This window comes from Elephas maximus, chromosome X (genome assembly GCF_024166365.1).
Source record: "Elephas maximus indicus isolate mEleMax1 chromosome X, mEleMax1 primary haplotype, whole genome shotgun sequence".
NCBI classification, from domain to species: domain Eukaryota; kingdom Metazoa; phylum Chordata; class Mammalia; order Proboscidea; family Elephantidae; genus Elephas; species Elephas maximus.
The window spans coordinates 93,787,841-93,805,619 of NC_064846.1; positions in this window are offsets into that span (position 1 = coordinate 93,787,841).

Sequence of the window (17,779 nt, forward strand, 5' to 3'; positions counted from 1 at the left end):
TTTTATGGCCTTATGGTCAGAGAAGATGCTTTGTAATATTTCGATGTTTTGGACTCTGCTAAGCCTTGCTTTATGACCTAATACATGGTCTATTCTAGAGAATGTTCCATATGCGCTAGAAAAGAAGGTATACTTGACTGTTGTTGGGTGGAGTGTTCTGTATATATCTATGAGGTCAAGTTGGTTGACTGTGGGACTTAGATCTTCCGTGTCTTAATCGAGCTTCTTTCTGGATGTTCTGTCCTTCACCGAAAGTGTTGTGTTGAAGTCTCCTACTATATTTGTGGAGCCATTTCACTTTTCAATGCTGTTAAAATTCTTTTTATATATCTTGAAGCCCTTTCATTGGGTGCATAAATATTGAATATGGTTATATCCTCCTGGCATATTGTCCCTTTAATCATTATATAATGTCCTTTCTTATGTTTTGTGGTGGATTTAACTTTAAAATCTCTTTTGTCAGAAATTAATATTGCCACTCATGCTCTGTTTTGATTTTTGTTTGCTTGATATATTTTTTTTCCATCCTCTGAGTTTTAGTTTTTTTTTTATATCTCTAAGTCTAAGATGTGTCTCTTGTAGGCACCACATATACGGGTTGTGTTTTTCATCCATTCTGCCACTGTCTGTCTCTTCATTGGTGCATTTTTTCCATTTCGTTCAGCATAATTATGGATAATTATGATTCTAGTGCTGTCTTTTTGATGTCTTTTTTTGTGTGTTGTTGACAGTTTTTTTTCCCAGTTAATTTTTTGTGCTGAGTAGTTTATATGTTGCCTTTTCCTCTTATTCATTGTTTTTGATTTTTTTTCTGTTGAGTCTCTATTTTTTCTTGTATTTTATTTTGTAGGTTTGAGCAGGATTGTTAGTCTCCTTTGTGGTTAGTTTAATATTTACTCCTATTTTTCTAAGTTTAAACCTAACTTCTATTTCTTTATATCACCTTGTCTTCCTCTCCGTATGAAAGATCTATGACTACATTTCTTAGTCCCTCTTTATTGTTTTAATATCTCTTTTACATAATGACATCGCTGTTTACCTGTTTTGATTGTTTTTTTATCTTGATTTATTTTTGTGATTTTCTTGTCTGTGTTGTTATCTGGTTGCTCCATCCAGTGTTCTAGTCTCCGTTTTTTATCTGATGTTATTGATTTTTTAACCAGAGAACTCCCTTTAGTATTTCTTGTAATTTTTTGTTTGTTTTTACAAATTCCCTAAACTTCTGTTTATCTGGAAATGTCCTAGTTTCTCCTTCATATTTGGGAGACAGTTTTGCTGGATATGTCATTCTTGGCTGGCAATTTTTTTTCTTCAATGCTTTATATAAGTCATCCCATTGCCTTTTTGCCTGCATGGTTCCTGTTGAGTTGTCTGACTTTATTCTTATTGACTCTCCTTTGTAGGTGACTTTTCATTTAACCCTAGCTGCTCTTAAAATTGTCTCTTTATCTTTGGTTTTCCATGTTTGATTATAATATGTCTCAGTGACTTTCTTTTACTATGTATCTTATGTGGAGTTCGATGAGCATCTTGGATAGATATCTTCTCATCTTTCATGATTTCAGGGAAGTGTTCTGCCAAGAAATCAACAGTTATCTCTGCATTTTCTGTTATCCCTCCCTCTTCTGGTACTCCAATGACTCGTAGGTTATTTCCCTTCATAGAGTCCCACATGATTCTTATGGTTTCTTCATTTTTTTAATTTTTTTATCCAAGTTTTCTTCAAATATATTGATGCCAAGGGCTTTATGTTCATTCTCACCAATTCTACCTTCCATTTGCTCCATTCTGCTCCTCTGGCTTTCTATTGAGTTGTCTACTTCTGTAGTTTTATTGTTAATCTTCTGAATTTCTGATTGCTGTCTCTCTATGTATTCTTGCAGCTTATTAAATTTTTCATTATGTTCTTGGTCGCTATGAGTTGGAATTGACTCGACGGCAGTGGGTTTGGTATTTTTCTTGAATAGCCTTTTTAATTTCTTTAACTTCTTTATCTGTGTGTTCCTTGGCTTGTTCTTCATATTGTGTGATATTCTTCCTGATCTTGTTCTAGGTGTCTTGAAGAGTTCTGTATATTAATCTTTTATATTCTGCATCCAGTAATTCCAGGGAGGCACCTTCATCCAGAAGATCCCTTGATTGTTTTGAGAGCTTGTTGAAGCAATCATCATCTGCTTCTCCATGTCATTTGATATTGACTGTTGTCTGAGCCATCTATAAGTTATTTTATTAGTTTATTTTATGTTCGCTTACTGTATCCTTGCTTCTTGCTTTGTTTTGATTTGATATGCCCAAATAGGGTGCTTGAGTGAACTAGCTTGATTATTTTTGCCTTTGAAGTCCTAATATCCTGTCACCAGATGGCTAGAACTGTTAACAGATATATAAGCCTAGGAGTCCATTCACTTTTCTTGTATGGATTCAGCTCAGGTGTCCAGATAGTTCGTCATCCAGTGTGTGGTATCGGTTCTGTCCTACAGTCTTAGAGGGGCAGAGATGATTGGTGTAGGTACCGGTATCTGGTTGCAGCACAGGGTCACACTCTGAACGAGCAGGGGGCTGACAACCATCCCCCTAGTGTCTGTGAGGAAAGTGCTTCCCTGTTCTGTAGAGTGCAGAGGTGGGTGTGTTCTGTAGACAGACCATGGGCACCCAGTGCTTTTTATTGTAAGGACTAAGAGGTACCAGTTATCCTTGGACCCCTGTCGCGGGCTGGGTGACCTGAGTGAAGCCACCAGTCCTTAGGCCTCTGTTGTGTGTAGGTGAGGGCACTTTTTAATAGGCAAAGCGGTGTCAAACATCAAACATACACCTCTCCACCGCACAGCTGAAACAGTTGCAGTCTGCTTACAAGGACCTATTCTCCTGAAATAGGCCCACACAGGTCCATGCAAGGGGGAAAGGTATTCAACGTCCATGGACCGTTCATGCCTGGACTGGAGCTGCTTCTGTCCTGAGCTTCCCAGGTTATTGGAGCTGCCATATTGTCTTTCCCCCTAATTGTGAATTTATTCCTTCTCCTAGGCTGGTCAAACGGCTCAGGAGGTGCAGTAGGGCCTATCTCAGGCCCAGGGAAATCTACAGTCACTGAAGCCAGCTTGGGAGCTGGGGGCATGGTAAAATATAGTCAAGTACTTAGCTTTTGCTCAGACTGCCATTCTTCTCTCATTCTGGAGGTGTGAACATGCTGTGCAGCTGGCTGTTTCTCCCTGAGGAAACTACAGCCAAAATGCTACTACCAGCCTGACGCAGTCTTTCCCAGGAATGGTGCCTGAGGGCTCCGGGCAATTCATGTCCGGGAACTCCTCTCACTTCCGAACTGTTTCTCCCTCCCCTTTCCTCTCAGTTCATTTTCTAACTTTGCCTTTGATGATCAGGCTCCTAGCTTGTTATAAATATAATCGTTTCACATGTTTTTTCAGGTATTTGTTATAAGAGGGTTCACCGGAAGTGTCTGACTATTCTGCCATCTTGGCCGCGCCTCCCAAGTGTGGACTTTTTCAGAATTTGAGTTCTGTTCCATATTTTGCTCCCATTCTATCAGGATCCGTGTATTCTGTTCCTATCAGAAAGGTTGGCAATGGTAGCTGGGCATTTCCTATTTCTTCTGGTCTCGAAGTAGATGAGGTTGTGGTTTGTGTAGACTCCAGTCCCATGGACTGGCTTCTTCTTTGTCTCTGGTTTCCTTCTTTCTCTTTTACTGTGGAAGTGTAGAAACCAATAACCCCAACTGATTTTTGTTTGCTGACCTTGTACCTTGCAACTCTGCTGAATTCCTCTATTAGCTCTAGAAGTTTTATTGCGGACTCTGTGGGATTTTCTATATATAGAATTATGTCATCTGTGAGTAGAGATACTCCTCCTTTTTTAATTTGAATACCATTTCTTTTTTTTTTGTCTTATCGTTCTTGGTAGGACTTCCAATACAATATTGAATAGAAATGGTGAGAGCCGACACCCTTGTCTTGTTCTTGATTTCAAGGAGAAAGCTCTCAATCTTTCTTCATTAAGTGTAATGTTGACTATTGGCTTTTCATATATGCCCTGAATTATATTGAACAATTTCTTTTCTATTCCGATCTTATTGAGGGGTTTCATAAAGTAAGGGTGTTGAATTTTTGTCAAATACTTTTTTCTGCATCCATAAAGATAATCATGTGGTTCTTTTCCTTTGTTCTATTGATGTGGCATATTACATTGATTTTTTTTCTAATGTTGAACCATTCCTGCATTCCTGGAATAAATCCGACCTCACTGTGTGTATTACTGTTAATATGCTGTTGGATTCTGTTCATTAGTATTTTGTGGAGGATTTTTGCATTCGTATTCATAAGGTATATAGGCCTGTGGATTTCTTTTCTTACGGTGTCTTTGTTGGTTTTCATATATATCAGGGTTATGTTTGCTTCATAGAATCAATTAGGGAGTGGTACTTCCTTCTCTATCTTTTGGAAAGTTTAAACACAACTGGCGTCAATTCTCTAAATGTTTGGTAGAATTCTCCAGTGAAGCCAGCTGATCAAGGACATTTTGGGGAGGGGGGATAGGGTAGGGGTGATCACTCATTCAATCTCTTCACTTTTTATGGGTCTGTTGAGACTTTCTATTTCCTCTTGAGTCCATTTGGGTAGGTTGTGTGCTTCTAAGAATTTGTCCATTTCATGTAGCTTATCCAGTTTGTTGCCATACAGTTGTTTAAAATATTCTGTCATAATTCTCTTTATTTCTATTGGGTCAGTTGTAATGTCTCCTCTTTCATTTTTTATTTTGCTTATTTGAATCCTTTCTCTTTTTTCCTTTGTCAGTCTAGCTAAGGTTTGTTAATTATATTGATCTTTCAAAGAGCTAAGTTCTGGTTTTATTGATTCTATTGTTTTAGATTTTATTTCTGCTCTAATCTTTGTTATTTTCTTTTTTTCAGAGGTTTATGCTTAGTTTGCTAGTTCCTGAAGTTGTCGAGTTAGACTGTTGCTTTGAGATCTTTCTTCTTTTTTCATGTAGGCATTTATTGCTATAAGTTTCCCTCTGCATATTGCCTTTTCAGCATCTAAATTTTGGTATGTTTTGCTTGTTTTCACTTGACTGTAAGAAATTTGTAATTTCTTTTTCTCATTGGTAGTTTAATAGTGTGTTGTTTAATTTCCATGTATTTGTATATTTTTCAGGTTTTTTTCCTGTTATTTATTTCTAACTTTACTCCATTGTGGTCAGAGAAAATACTTTATATGATTTCAATCTTTTTAAATTTATTGAGCCTTGCTTTGTGACCTAACATGTGATCTATCCTGTAGAATGATCCATGTGCACTGGAGTAGAGTGTATGATGTGCTGTTGTTGAGTGGAGTGTTCTATATATGTCTGTTAAGTCTAGATGGTTTATAGTATCATTCAGGTCCTCTGTTTCCTTGTTGGTCTTCTTTCTAAATGTTCTGCCCAGTATTGAAAATGGTTTATTGAAATCTCCAACTATTATTGTAGTGCAATTTCTGCCTTCAATTCTATCAGTGTTTATATAGTTAGGTGCTCCAATGTTGAGTGCATATATACCTACGATTGTTAAATCTTCTTGATTAATTGGCCATTTTATCACTATATAATGTCCATCTTTATCTCTTCTAACAGATTTTGTCTTAAAATCTACTTTTACTAATATTAAGATTGCCACATGTCTTGGTCATATAGTGCTGCTATAACAGAAGTACCACAAGTGGATGACTTTAACAAAGAGAAATTTATTCTCTCACTGTTTAGAGGCTACAAGTCCAAATTCAGAGCATTAGCTCCAGGGGAAGGCTTTCTTTCTCTGTTAGCTCTGGAGGAAAGTTCTTGTCATCTATCTTCCCCTGGACTAGGATCTTCTCCACACAGGATCCTCAGGTCCAAAGGATGTGCTCTGCTCCTGACACTGCTTTCTTGGTGGTATGAGGTCGCCAACTCTCTGCTTGCTTCCTTTTCCTTTTATCTCTTGTAAGATAAAAAGTAGTGCAGGCCACACCCCAGGGAATCTCCCTTTACACTGGATCAGGGATGTGACCTGAGGAAAGGTGTTACATTCCACCCTAATACTCTTTAGCCATAGGCAGAGATTATGACTTATAACACACAGGAAAATCACAAAATGGAGGGCATACACACAATACTGGGAATCATGGCCTAACCAAGTTGACACATATTTTGGGGGGACACAGTTCAATCCATGACACCACTCCAGCTCTCTTTTGGTTATTATTTTCGTGGAATATTTTTTTTCATTCTTTCACTTTCACCCTATTTGTGTCCTTGGGTCTAAAATGTGTCTCTTATAAAGGGAATATAGTTTGGTCATTTTTTTAAATCCATTCTGCCACTCTCTGATTTTTGATTGGAGCATTTAGTTCATTTATATTCACTGTAATTACTAATAAGATATGACTTACTTCTGTTATTTTGTTATTTGTTTTTTTGTGTGTCTTAAGCCTTCTTTCTCTTTGTCCTTCACTACTCCTTGCTATTGTGTTTTGTTGGTTTATTGTAGTGAAGCCATTTTGGTTCCTTTCTCCTTTCCTTTTGTGTATTTTTTAAGGTATATTCTTGGTGACTACCATGAATATTACATTTAATATCTTGTATCCATATTTTTTATCCATAACATCCTAAGGTAACTTGGTGTCAATTTAACTGCAAAAATATATTGGAAATTCTATACCATTCATTCCCCTCCACCATTTTGTTGTTGTTATCATTAATTACGTCTTTATATTTCATGTGCCCTGCAACATAATTTTATACTTGCTTTTTATATATTTGTAATTAAAAAGCATAAAGGACAGAACAATTAGAATTTTCAAGCATGGTTACCTTATTACCAGCCCTTAAACTAGTTCATGTTATTCTCTCTATTAGGGATCTTTCTTATTATGTATGGCTTTGAATTACTGTCTAGTCTTTTCCCTTCCTTCTGCAGAACTCTCATTAGCATTTTTTTGTAGGGCGGGTCTGGTGGATATAAAGTCTTTCAACTTCTGTTTGTTTGGAAATGTTTAAATTTCACCCATGTTCTTGAAGGAGATTTTCTGGGTATAATATTCTTGGTTGACAGTTTTTTTTCTTTCAGTACTTTAAATGTCATTCCACTGTCTTCTGGTATCCAATGTTTCTGAGGAAAAATCAGCATTTAATCTTATTGAGGATCTTTTATATGGGGCTGTTTGCTTCTCTCTCACTGCTTTCAGGATTCTGTCTTTATCTTTAAATTTTGAGAGCCTAACTATTATGTGTCTTGTTGTAGATCTCTTCTGGTTTATCCTCCTTGGGGTTCTTTGAGCTTCTTGGATTTGTAGATTCATGTCCTTCACTAGATTGGGGAAATTTTTTGTCCTTATTTCATTAAATATTCTTCCTGTCCCTTTCGCTCTCATCTTCTAAAATTCCTATTATGCATTTATAGGCATATCTCATTTTATTGTGCTTCACTTTACTGGGCTTCACAGATATTGCATTTTTTACAAACTGGAGGTTTGTGGCAGCCCCATTTTGAGTATGTCTATAAGTGCCATTTTTCCAACAGCATGTGCTCACTTAGTGTCTCTGTGCCACATTTTGGTAATTATATCAATATTTAAAATTTTTTCATTATTATGATATCCGTTGTGGAGATCTGTGAATTTTGATGTTATTATTGTAATTGTTTTGGGGCACCATAAACCATGTCTGTATAACAGTGAACTTAATTGATAAATTTTGTGTGTGTTCTGACTACTCCACTGGCCAGCCTTTCCCCTCTGTCTCTCCCTGTCCTCAGGCTTCCTTATATCCTTATACTCTTAGACATTACAATATTGAAATTAGGCCAGTTATTAACACTATGATGGTCTCTAAGAGTTCAAGTGAAATGAAGAGCCTCAAGTCTCTCAATTTAAATCAAAAACTAGAAATGATTAAGTTTAGTAAAGAAGGCATGTCAAAAGCCAAGACAGGCTGAAAGCTAGGCCTCTTGCAACTAATGGTTAGCCAAGTTGTGAATGTGAAGGAAAAGTTCTTGAAAGAAATTAAAAGTGCTACTCCAGTGAACACAGGAATGGTAAGAAAGAGAAACAGCCTTATTGCTGATGTGGAGAAAGTTTTTGTGGTCTGGATAGAAGATCAAACCAGCCACAACATTTCCTTAAGCCAAAACCTAAGCCAGAGCAAGACCCTAACTCTCTTCAATTCTATGAAGGTTGAGAGAGGAGAGGAAGCTACAGAACAAAAGTTTGAAGCTAGCAGAATTTGGATCATGAGGTTTAAGGAAGAAGCTGTCTCCATAACATAAAATTGCAAGGTGAATCAGCAAGTGCTGATGTAGAAGCTACCATGAGTTATCAAGAAGATCTAGCTAAGATTTATATATATATACAGTGTTTTAAGTGAAAGTTTACAAATGAAGTCAGTCTCTCAAACAAAAATTGATATGCACGTTCCTATGTACTCCTTGGAAACCCTGGTGGTGTAGTGGTTAAGTGCTATAGCTGCTAACCAAAGGGTTGGCAGTTCAAATCCACCAGGTGCTCCTTGGAAACTCTATGGGGCAGTTCTACTCTGTCCTATAGGTTCGCTATGAGTCGGATTCGACTCAATGGCACTGGGTTTGGTTTCTGGTTTTATGCACTCCTGGTTGCTCTCCCCCTAATGCCACAGCACACTCCTCTCCCCCTAATGCCACAGCACGCTTCTCTCCACCCTGTATTCCCCGTGTCCATTCAGCCAGCATCTTTCCCACTCTGCTTCTCATCTCCCATCCAGACAGGAGCTGCCCACATACTCTTATGTGTCTACTTGAGCCAAGAAACTCACTCCTCACCAGTATTATTTTCTATCTTATAGTCCAGTCCAATCCCTGTCTGAAGAGTTGGCTTTGGGAATGGTTACTGTCTTGGGCTAACAGAAGGTCTGGGAACCATGACCTCCGGGGTGGTCCTATTCTCAGTCAGACCATCAAGTCTGGTCTTTTTATGAGAATTTGAGGTCTGCATCCCACTGCTCTCCTGTTAACTCAGGTGTTCTCTGTTGTGTTCCCTGTCAGGGCGGTTATTGGTGGTAGCCGGGCACCATCTAGTTCTTCCAGTCTCAGGATGATGTAGCCTCTGATTTATGTGGCCTTTTCTGTCTCTTGGGATCATAATTACCTTGGGTCTTTGGTGTTCTTCATTCTCCTTTGCTCCAGGTGGGTTGAGAACAACTGATGCATCTTAGTTGGCCACTTGCTAGCATTTAAGGCCCCAGATGCCACTCACCAAAGTGGGATGCAGAATGTTTTCTTAATAGATTTTATTATGCCAATTGACTTAGATGTCCCCTGAAACCATGGTCCCCATAACCCCCGCCATTCAGTTTATTCAGGAAACTTCCTTTGCTTTAGTCCAGTTATGCTGACTTCTCCTATATTGTGTGCTGTCATTCACTTCACCCAAAATAGTTCCTGTCTACTATTCAATTAGTGAATACCCATCTCACTTCCTCCTTCCTTCCCTGCACTCTTAACCATCAAAGAATATGTTCTTCTGTTTAAACTATCCCTTGAGTTCTTATCATAGTGGTCTCATAGAATATTTTTGCTTTTGCAACTAACTAATTTCACTCATCATGATGCCTTCCAGATTCCTCCATGTTATGAAGTGTTTCATGGATTCATCATTGTTCTTTATCGATGAGTAGTATTCCCGTGTGTGAATATACTATAATTTATTTATCCATTCATCCGTGGTTGGGCACCTTGGTTGCTTCCATCTTTTTGCTATTGTAAACAATGCTGCAATGAACATGGGTGTGTATGTATCTGTTCTTGTAAGGACTCTTACAAGGAATGGGATTGCTGGATAGTATGGTAGTTCTATTTCTAGCTTTTTAAGGAAGAGCCAAATTGATTTCCAAAGTGGTTGTAGCATTTTACTTTCCCACCAGCAGTGTATAAATGTTCCAGTCTCTCCACAACCTCTCCAACATTTATTATTTTGTGTTTTTTGAATTAATGCCAGCATTGTTGTAGTGAGATGGAATCTCATACTTTTGATTTGCATTTCTCTAATGGCTAACGACTGTGAGCATTTCCTCACGTATCTGTTAGCTACCTGAATGTCTTCTCCAGTGAAGTACCTGTTTATATCCCTTGCCCATTTTTTAATAAGTTTATTTGTCTTTTTGTAGTTGAGTTTTTGCAGTATCGTGCAGATTTTAGAGATCAGATGCTGATCAGAAATGTCATACTAAAAACTTTTTCCCAGTCTGTAGGTAATCTTTTTACTCTTTTGGTGAAGTCTTTGGATGAGCATAGGTGTTTGATTTTTAGGAGGTCCCAGTTATCTAGTTTCTCTTCTGGTTGTGCATTGTCTGTAATGTTTTGTGTACCGTTTATGGTATGTAGGAGGGCTGCTAAAGTTGTCCCTATTTTTTCTTCCATGATCTTTATTTTTAGATTTTATATTTAGGTCTTTGATCTATTTTGAGTTAGTTTTTGTGCATGGTGTGACGGTATGGGTTTTGTTTCATTTTTTTTGCAGTTGGATATCCAGTTATGGCAGCACCATTTGTTAAAGAGACTGTCTTTTCCCCATTTAACTGACTTTGGGCCTTTGTCAAATATCACCTGCTCATATGTGGATGGATTTATGTCTGGATTCTCTATTCTGTTCCACTGGTCTATGTATCTGTTCTTGTACCACTACCAGGCTGTTTTGACTGCTGTGGCAGTATAATAGGTTCTAAAATCAGGTGGAGTGAGGCCTCCCAATTTGTTCTTTTTCAGCAATGCTTTACTTATCCAGGGCCTCTTTCCCTTCCATATGAAGTTGGTGATTTTTTTCTCCATCTCATTAAAAAATATCATTGGAATTTGGATTGGAATTGCATTGTACTATAGATCGCTTTTGGTTCGCTTTTGGTGGAATAGACGTTTTTACAATGTTAAGTCTTCCTATCCTTGAGTGAGGTACGTTTTTCTACTTATGTAGGTCTCTTTTGGTTTCTTGCAGTAGTATCTTGTAGTTTTCTTTGTATAGGTCTTTTGCATCTCTGGTTAGATTTACTCCTAAGTATTTTATCTTCATTTTCTTCGGATTCTATGAATTTCTTTATTCCATCCTTAATTTCTTCTATAACCCAGTCGTTTTTGATCAGGGTATTGTTCAGTTTCCAAGTGTTTGATTTCTTTTCCCTGCTTCTTGTGTTATTGGTTTCTACTTTTATGCCCTTATGGTCAGAGAAGATGCTTTGTGATACTTCAATGTTTAGGATTCTATGAAGGCTTGCTTTATGACCTAATATGTGGTCTATTCTACAGAATGTTCCATGTGCGCTGGAAAAGAAAATATACTTGGCTGCTGTTGGGTGGCATGTCCTGTATATGTCTATGAGGTCAAGTTGATTGATTGTGGCATTTAGATCTTCTGTGTCTTTTTTGAGCTTCTTTCTGGATGTCCTGTCCTTCACCAAAAGTGGTGTGTTAAAATCTCCTACTATTATTGTGGAGCTGTTTGTCTCACTTTTCAATGCTGTTAGAGTTTATGTATCTTGCAGCCTTGTCATTGGGTGCATAAATATTTAATATGTTTATATCCTCTTGGTGTATTGTCTCTTTAATCATTATACAGTGTCCTTCCTTATCCTATGTGGTGGCTTTAACTTTAAAGTCTATTTTGTCAGGAATTAATTTTGCCACTCCTGATGTTTTTTGATTGTTGTTTGCTTGATATATTTTTTTCATCCTTTGAGTTTTAGTTTGTTTGTGTCTTTAAGTCTGAAGTGTGTCTCCTGTAGGCAGCATATAGAGGGATTGTGGGGTTTTTTTTTAATCCATTCTGCCACTCTCTTTCTCTTTATTGGTGCATTTAGTCCATTTACATTCAGCATAATTATGGATAGGTATTAGTTTCATGCTGTCACTTTGATGTCTATTTTTGTGTGCTGTTGACAGTTTCTTTTTTCCGCTTAATTTTTTGTACTGAGTAGCTTGTCTTTATATATTGTCTTTTCTTGCTATTCATTGTTGTTGGTTTTGTTTTGTCTGAATCTTTATGTTTTTCTTGTATTTTATTTTGATGTGTAGGATTGTTAGTCTTGTTTGTGGTTACCTTAATACTTACCCCTATTCTCCTAAGTTTAAACCTAACTTTTATCTCTTTATATCGCCTTGAGCTCCTGTCCATATGAAAGATCTCTGACTACATTTTTTAGTCCCTCTTTATTTTTCTAATGTTTTCATCTTTTACATAATGACATCCCTGTTTTGAGCTTTTTTTTTTCTTTATCTTGATTTATTTTTGTGATTTCTGTATCTGGGTTGATATTTGATTGCCCTGTCCTGTGTTCTAGTTTTGGATCGATATCTGATATTATTGATTTTCTAACCAGAGAGCTCCCTTTAGTATTTCTTTAAGTTTTGGTTGTTTTTTTACAAATTCCCTCAACTTCTGTTTATCTGGAAATGTTCTAACTTCACCTTTATATTTGAGAGAGTTTTGGTGGATATATGATTCTTGGCTGGCAAATTTTTCCCTTCAATGCTTTATATAAGTCATTCCATTGCCTTCTTGTCTGCATGGTCTCTGCCAAGGGTTCCGAGCTTATTCATATTGACTGTCCTTTGTAGGGTACTTTTTGTTATTCCCTAGCAGCTCTTAAAATTCTCTCTTTATCTTTGGTTTTGGTCAGTTTGAATATAATATGTCTTGGTGACTTTCTTTTGAGATCTACCTTATGTGGGGTTCAATGAGCATCTTGGGTAGATATCTTGTCATCTTTTATGATATTAGGTAAATTTTCTGCCAATAAATCTTCAACAGTTCTCTCTGTATTTTCTGTTCTCCCTCCTCATTCTGGTACTTCAATCACTCGTAGGTTATTTCTCTTGATAGAGTCCAACCTGTTTCTTAGTGTTTCTTTTTTTTTTTTAATTCTCTTTCAGATTTTTCTTTACATACATTGATGCCACGTGTTTTATCTTCATTCTCACTAATTCTGCCTTCCATTTCTCCAATTCTGCTCCTCCGAGTTTCTACTGAATTGTATAATTCTGTAATTTTATTATTATTCTTCTGAATTTCTGATTGCTGTCTCTGTATGGATTCTTCTAGCCTATTAAATTTTTCATTATGTTCTTGAATAACATTTTTTATTTCTTCAGCTGTTTTATCTGTGTGTTCCTTGGCCTGTTCTGCATTTTGCCTGATCTCTTGAAGGGTTCTGTATATTAATCTTTTGTATCCTACATGTGGTAATTACAGGAATACATCATTATCCTGAAGATTCCTCAATTTTTTGTTTTGAGAGCTTGTTGAAGCGATCATGGTCTGCTTCTTTATGTGATTTGACAATGACTGTTGTCTCCGGAACTCTGGTGGCATAGTGGTTAAGTGCTATGGCTGCTAACCAAAAAGGTCAGCAGTTAGAATCCACCAGTGCTTCTTGGAAACCCTATGGGGTAATTCTACTTTGACCTATAAGGCCACTATGAGTTGGAATCGACTCAACAGCAATAGGTTTTTGGTTGTCTCCGAGCCATCTATAAGTTATTGTATTAAATTATTTTATGTTTGCTTACTGTATCCTAGCTTCTTGCTTTGTTTTGTTTTGATATGCCCAAATAGGCTGCATGAATTAGCTTAATTATTTTTGTCTGTGACGTTCTAATGCCCTGTCACTAGATGGCTAGAGCTGTTACCAGGTATATGAGCCTAGGAGTCCATTCTTTTCTTGTATGGATTTAGTTCAGCTGTCCCAGTAGTTGGTCATGAAAAGTGTGGTACAGGCTCTGTCCTATAGTCTTAGAGGGGCATGGATGATTGGTGTAGGCACAGGTGTCTTGTGGCAGCGGGGGGTCACTCTCTGAACAAGGAAGGGGGCTGGCAACTGTCCCCTGAGTGTCTTTGAGGGAAGCACTTCCCTGTTCCCTAGAGCTCACAGGTGGGTGGGTTCTGCAGCCAGACCATGGGCACCCAATGCTTTTAGTTGTAAGGTCTTGGAGGCACCACTTACCCTTGAACCCCTGTTGCAGGTGGCTAGGTGACATGGGTGGAGCCATCAGTTCTCAGGCCCCTGATACGGGTAAGTGAGTACCCTGTTTAATAAGCAAAGTGGTGTCAAATATCAAAACCCCACTTTTCCACCACACAGCTGGAACAGTAGTATTCATATCTCAAACACATACACCGTTGCAGTCTGCCAACAAGGGTCTATTCTTCTGAAACGGGCCCACATAGGTTCATGCAGGGGTGAAATATATTCAGAGTCCATGGACCTTTTGTGCCTGGACAGGAGCCACTTCTGTCCTGAGCTCCCCAGCTTAGTAGAGATGGAAGATTACCTTTTCCCCCAAATGTTGATTTATTCCTTCTCCAAGGCCAAGAGAATGGCTCAGGGTGTGTAACAGGGCCTTTCTCGGTTCTGGGAAATCAACAGCCACTGAAGCCAGCTTGGGGGTTGGGGGCATGGTAAAAGAAACACAAACACTTAGTTTTGCTGAGAGCACTGTTCTTCTCTGGTTCCAGGGGTGTGAGTAGACTTGTGACTCAGCTGTCTCTCCCTGAGGAAATCACTTCCCAAACACTACCACCATCCCTGCTGTGATCACTCCAGGGAATCGTTCCTGAGGGTTCCCACTGAGTAAGGTCCAGCAACTCCTTGCTGCTTCTGAATTAAGTCTCCTTCCCCCTGCCATTTAGTCCAATTTTCTAACTTTACCTTTGATGTTCACGGCTCCTAGTTTGTCATATATATAATCATTTCACTTGTTTTTTCAGGTCTTTGTTGTAAGAGTGTCTGACTGCTCCACCTCCTTGGCACCACCTCTAGCTGAGATAATTGATGAAGGTGTCTACACTAAACAAGATTTTCAGTGTAGACACAACAGCCTTGTCTTGGAAGAAGATATCATGTAGGACTTTCATAGCTAGAGAGGAGAAGTCAATGTCTGGCTCCAAAGGACAGGCTGACTCTCTTGTTAGGGGCTAATGCAGCTGGTGACTAAGTTGAAGCCAATGTTCAGTTACCATTCTAAAAATCCTACGGCTGTTAAGAATTATGCTAAACCAACTCTGCCTGTGCTCTATAAATGGAACAACAAAGCGTGGATGACAGCACATCTGTTAAAAAATGCTTTACTGAATATTTTAAGCCCACTGTTGAGACCTATTGCTCAGAAAAAAGATTACTTTCAGAATATGCCTGCCCATTAACAATGCGCCTGGTCACTGAAGAGCTGCAAAGGAGATGTGCAAGAGTTTATTGTTTTCATGCCTGCTAACACAACATTCATTCTGCAGCCCATAGATCAAGGAATTATTTTGACTCTCAAGTCTTATTTAAGAAATACCATTTGTTAAGGCTATAGCTGCCATAGATAGTGGTTCTTCTGATGGATCTAGACAAAGTAAATTGAAAACTTTATGGAAAGGATTCTCCATTCTAGATGCTATTAAGAACATTCATGATTCATAGAAGGAGGTCAAAACATCAACATTAACAGGGGTTTGGAAGAAGTTGATTCCAACCCTCATGGATGACTTTGAGGGGTTCAAGACTTCAGCGAATGAAGTTTAACTGAAGATGTGGTGGAAATAGTAAGAGAACTAAAATTAGAAGTGGAGGCTGAAGATGGGACTGAATTGGTGCAATCTCATAAAACTTTAATGGATGAGGAGTTGCTTCTTACAGTTGAGCAAACAAAGTGATTTCTTGAGATAGAAACTTCTGGTGAAGATCCTGTGAACATTTTTGAAATGACAGCAAAGGATTTCAAATAGTACATAAACTTAGTTGATAAGGCAGCAGCAGGGTTTGAGAGGATTGACTAATTCTGGGAGGAACTTTACTGTGGGTGAAATGCTATCAAATAGTATCGCATGCTAGAGAAAACTTTCGTAAAGAGAAGAGTCAATCAATGCAGCAAATGTCATAGTTGTCTTATTTTAAGAAATTGCCACAGCCACCCCAACCTTCAGCAATCAGCACCCCGATCAGTCAGCAGCCATCAACATCGAGGCAAGATTCTCCACCAGCAAAAAGATTTTGACTCACTGAAGGCTCAAATGATGGTTAGCATTTTTTTAGCAATAAAGTATTTTTTTAATTAAGATATGTACTTTTCTTTTTAGACGTAATGCTGTTGCATACTTAATATGTTACAGTATAGTGTAAACATAACTTGTATATGCACTGGGAAGCCAAAAAACTCCTGTGACTCACTTTATTGCCATATTCACTTTATTACAGTGGTCTGTAACCAAACCCGCAATTTGTCTGAGGTATGCCTATACTGGGTCTCTTCTTGTTGTCCAATAATTCCATTAAACTGTGCTCAGCCTTCCTGAGCCTCCATTCTTGTTGCTCTTCAGCCTCTGTAATTTTACTATCTTATCCTCTAATTCATTGATTCATTCTTCTGCCTGATTAAATCCGTTGTTCAATTCTTCCAGTATTTCTCATTTCTGTTACTGTCCCTTTCAGTTGCAATATTTCTGTTTGGTTTCTTTTTATCTCTCTTGTTAATCTTCATTTTGTTCTTGCATTGTTTTCCTTATTTCTTTTAGATCTTTGCCTATGTTTTCCCTCAAATCTTTAATTACGTTTTATGTTGTTTTATTATATTCTTCCACTCTTTTCATTACTTGGTCTTCCACAGATGTACTTTCACTCCCTTTGTCATGTTCGTTTGAATGGGCCGTTATTTCTTCTTTGTGTGTCTTGTGATTTTATATTGGCACAATGAGATTTCTGGTTGCTAACTTTCTGAGTTCCTCTCAGTATTTGATTTTTTTTGCAGGCACTACTTCCTGAAAAAACTTTTAGGCAGGCAGAGCCTTCAGCTTTTTCTTACCGTTTCCTCTCCCTCTCTGTGATAGCTTCTTCTCTCTCCCGGGTTTAATTAGGATTTGGAAGTTCCAGATCTCTGTTTTCAATTTGCAATGTTTCCCAAACACCCCAGAGAATATGCCCTAGCCAGTCTGTCAACCAGTGAGAACCACCATTCAAGTAAGATATCACATGCTAATCAATCTACCAGGGGTGCAGTCTTCTCTTTCTCTGTTTATTACTCCCTTCCCTTTTCAGTTTGTGCAACGTCATTTTCAATCAGAAAACCCACACCCAGCAAGCCCCCTTTTGGGGTTGGTGTTGCCCTCTGGTTTTGCCTGAGGCTTTCTTCCCTGCTCTGTGGGGCTGCTTATATCTGAACTGCAGTCAGGGAAAGCATAGGCAGACTTTCTTCTGTTTCAGGAGGAGGAGGGGCTGGCAGTTCCCAGAAGGACTTCCGAGAGATATTTCTTGTTGGTTTCAGAGCCCCAGTCACCCTGTGGTAGTTGGGGGAGCAGTCTCCACTTTGGTGACCTGCTTCCTGAGTCCACTATAGGGATCCTTCTGTAGGAGTTTGTGTCAGTTCAACAGTTGACACTTACCGGATGGGGGAGAGATTGTCATGCTCTGTACAGAACTCCAGGGAGGTCTGCTTTGTTGCTATCAGATCCTGCCTTGTCGTATGTTGACTGTGGGTGTAGCCTCCACTCTGGAAGCCTACTTCTTAGCACATAGCAGCCTCATTCAGAAGTCCTCAGTGCTGACCACAAAGGGGAGGAAACAGACCTGAAGTGACCCACAGGGAAGTCTCTCTTGTTTGTCTCAGTGCCCTGATCTATGGGGTGAGCAGGGAGGCATGTAGAGTTCTGAATATGGGAGCAGACTCCACTCCAGGGCACCTTCAGTAGCAATTCATAGCAGCCTTGCAGCTGACAGAGTCTTGGGGGGGAGGAGAGGGGCTCTCATACTTTAAACACAC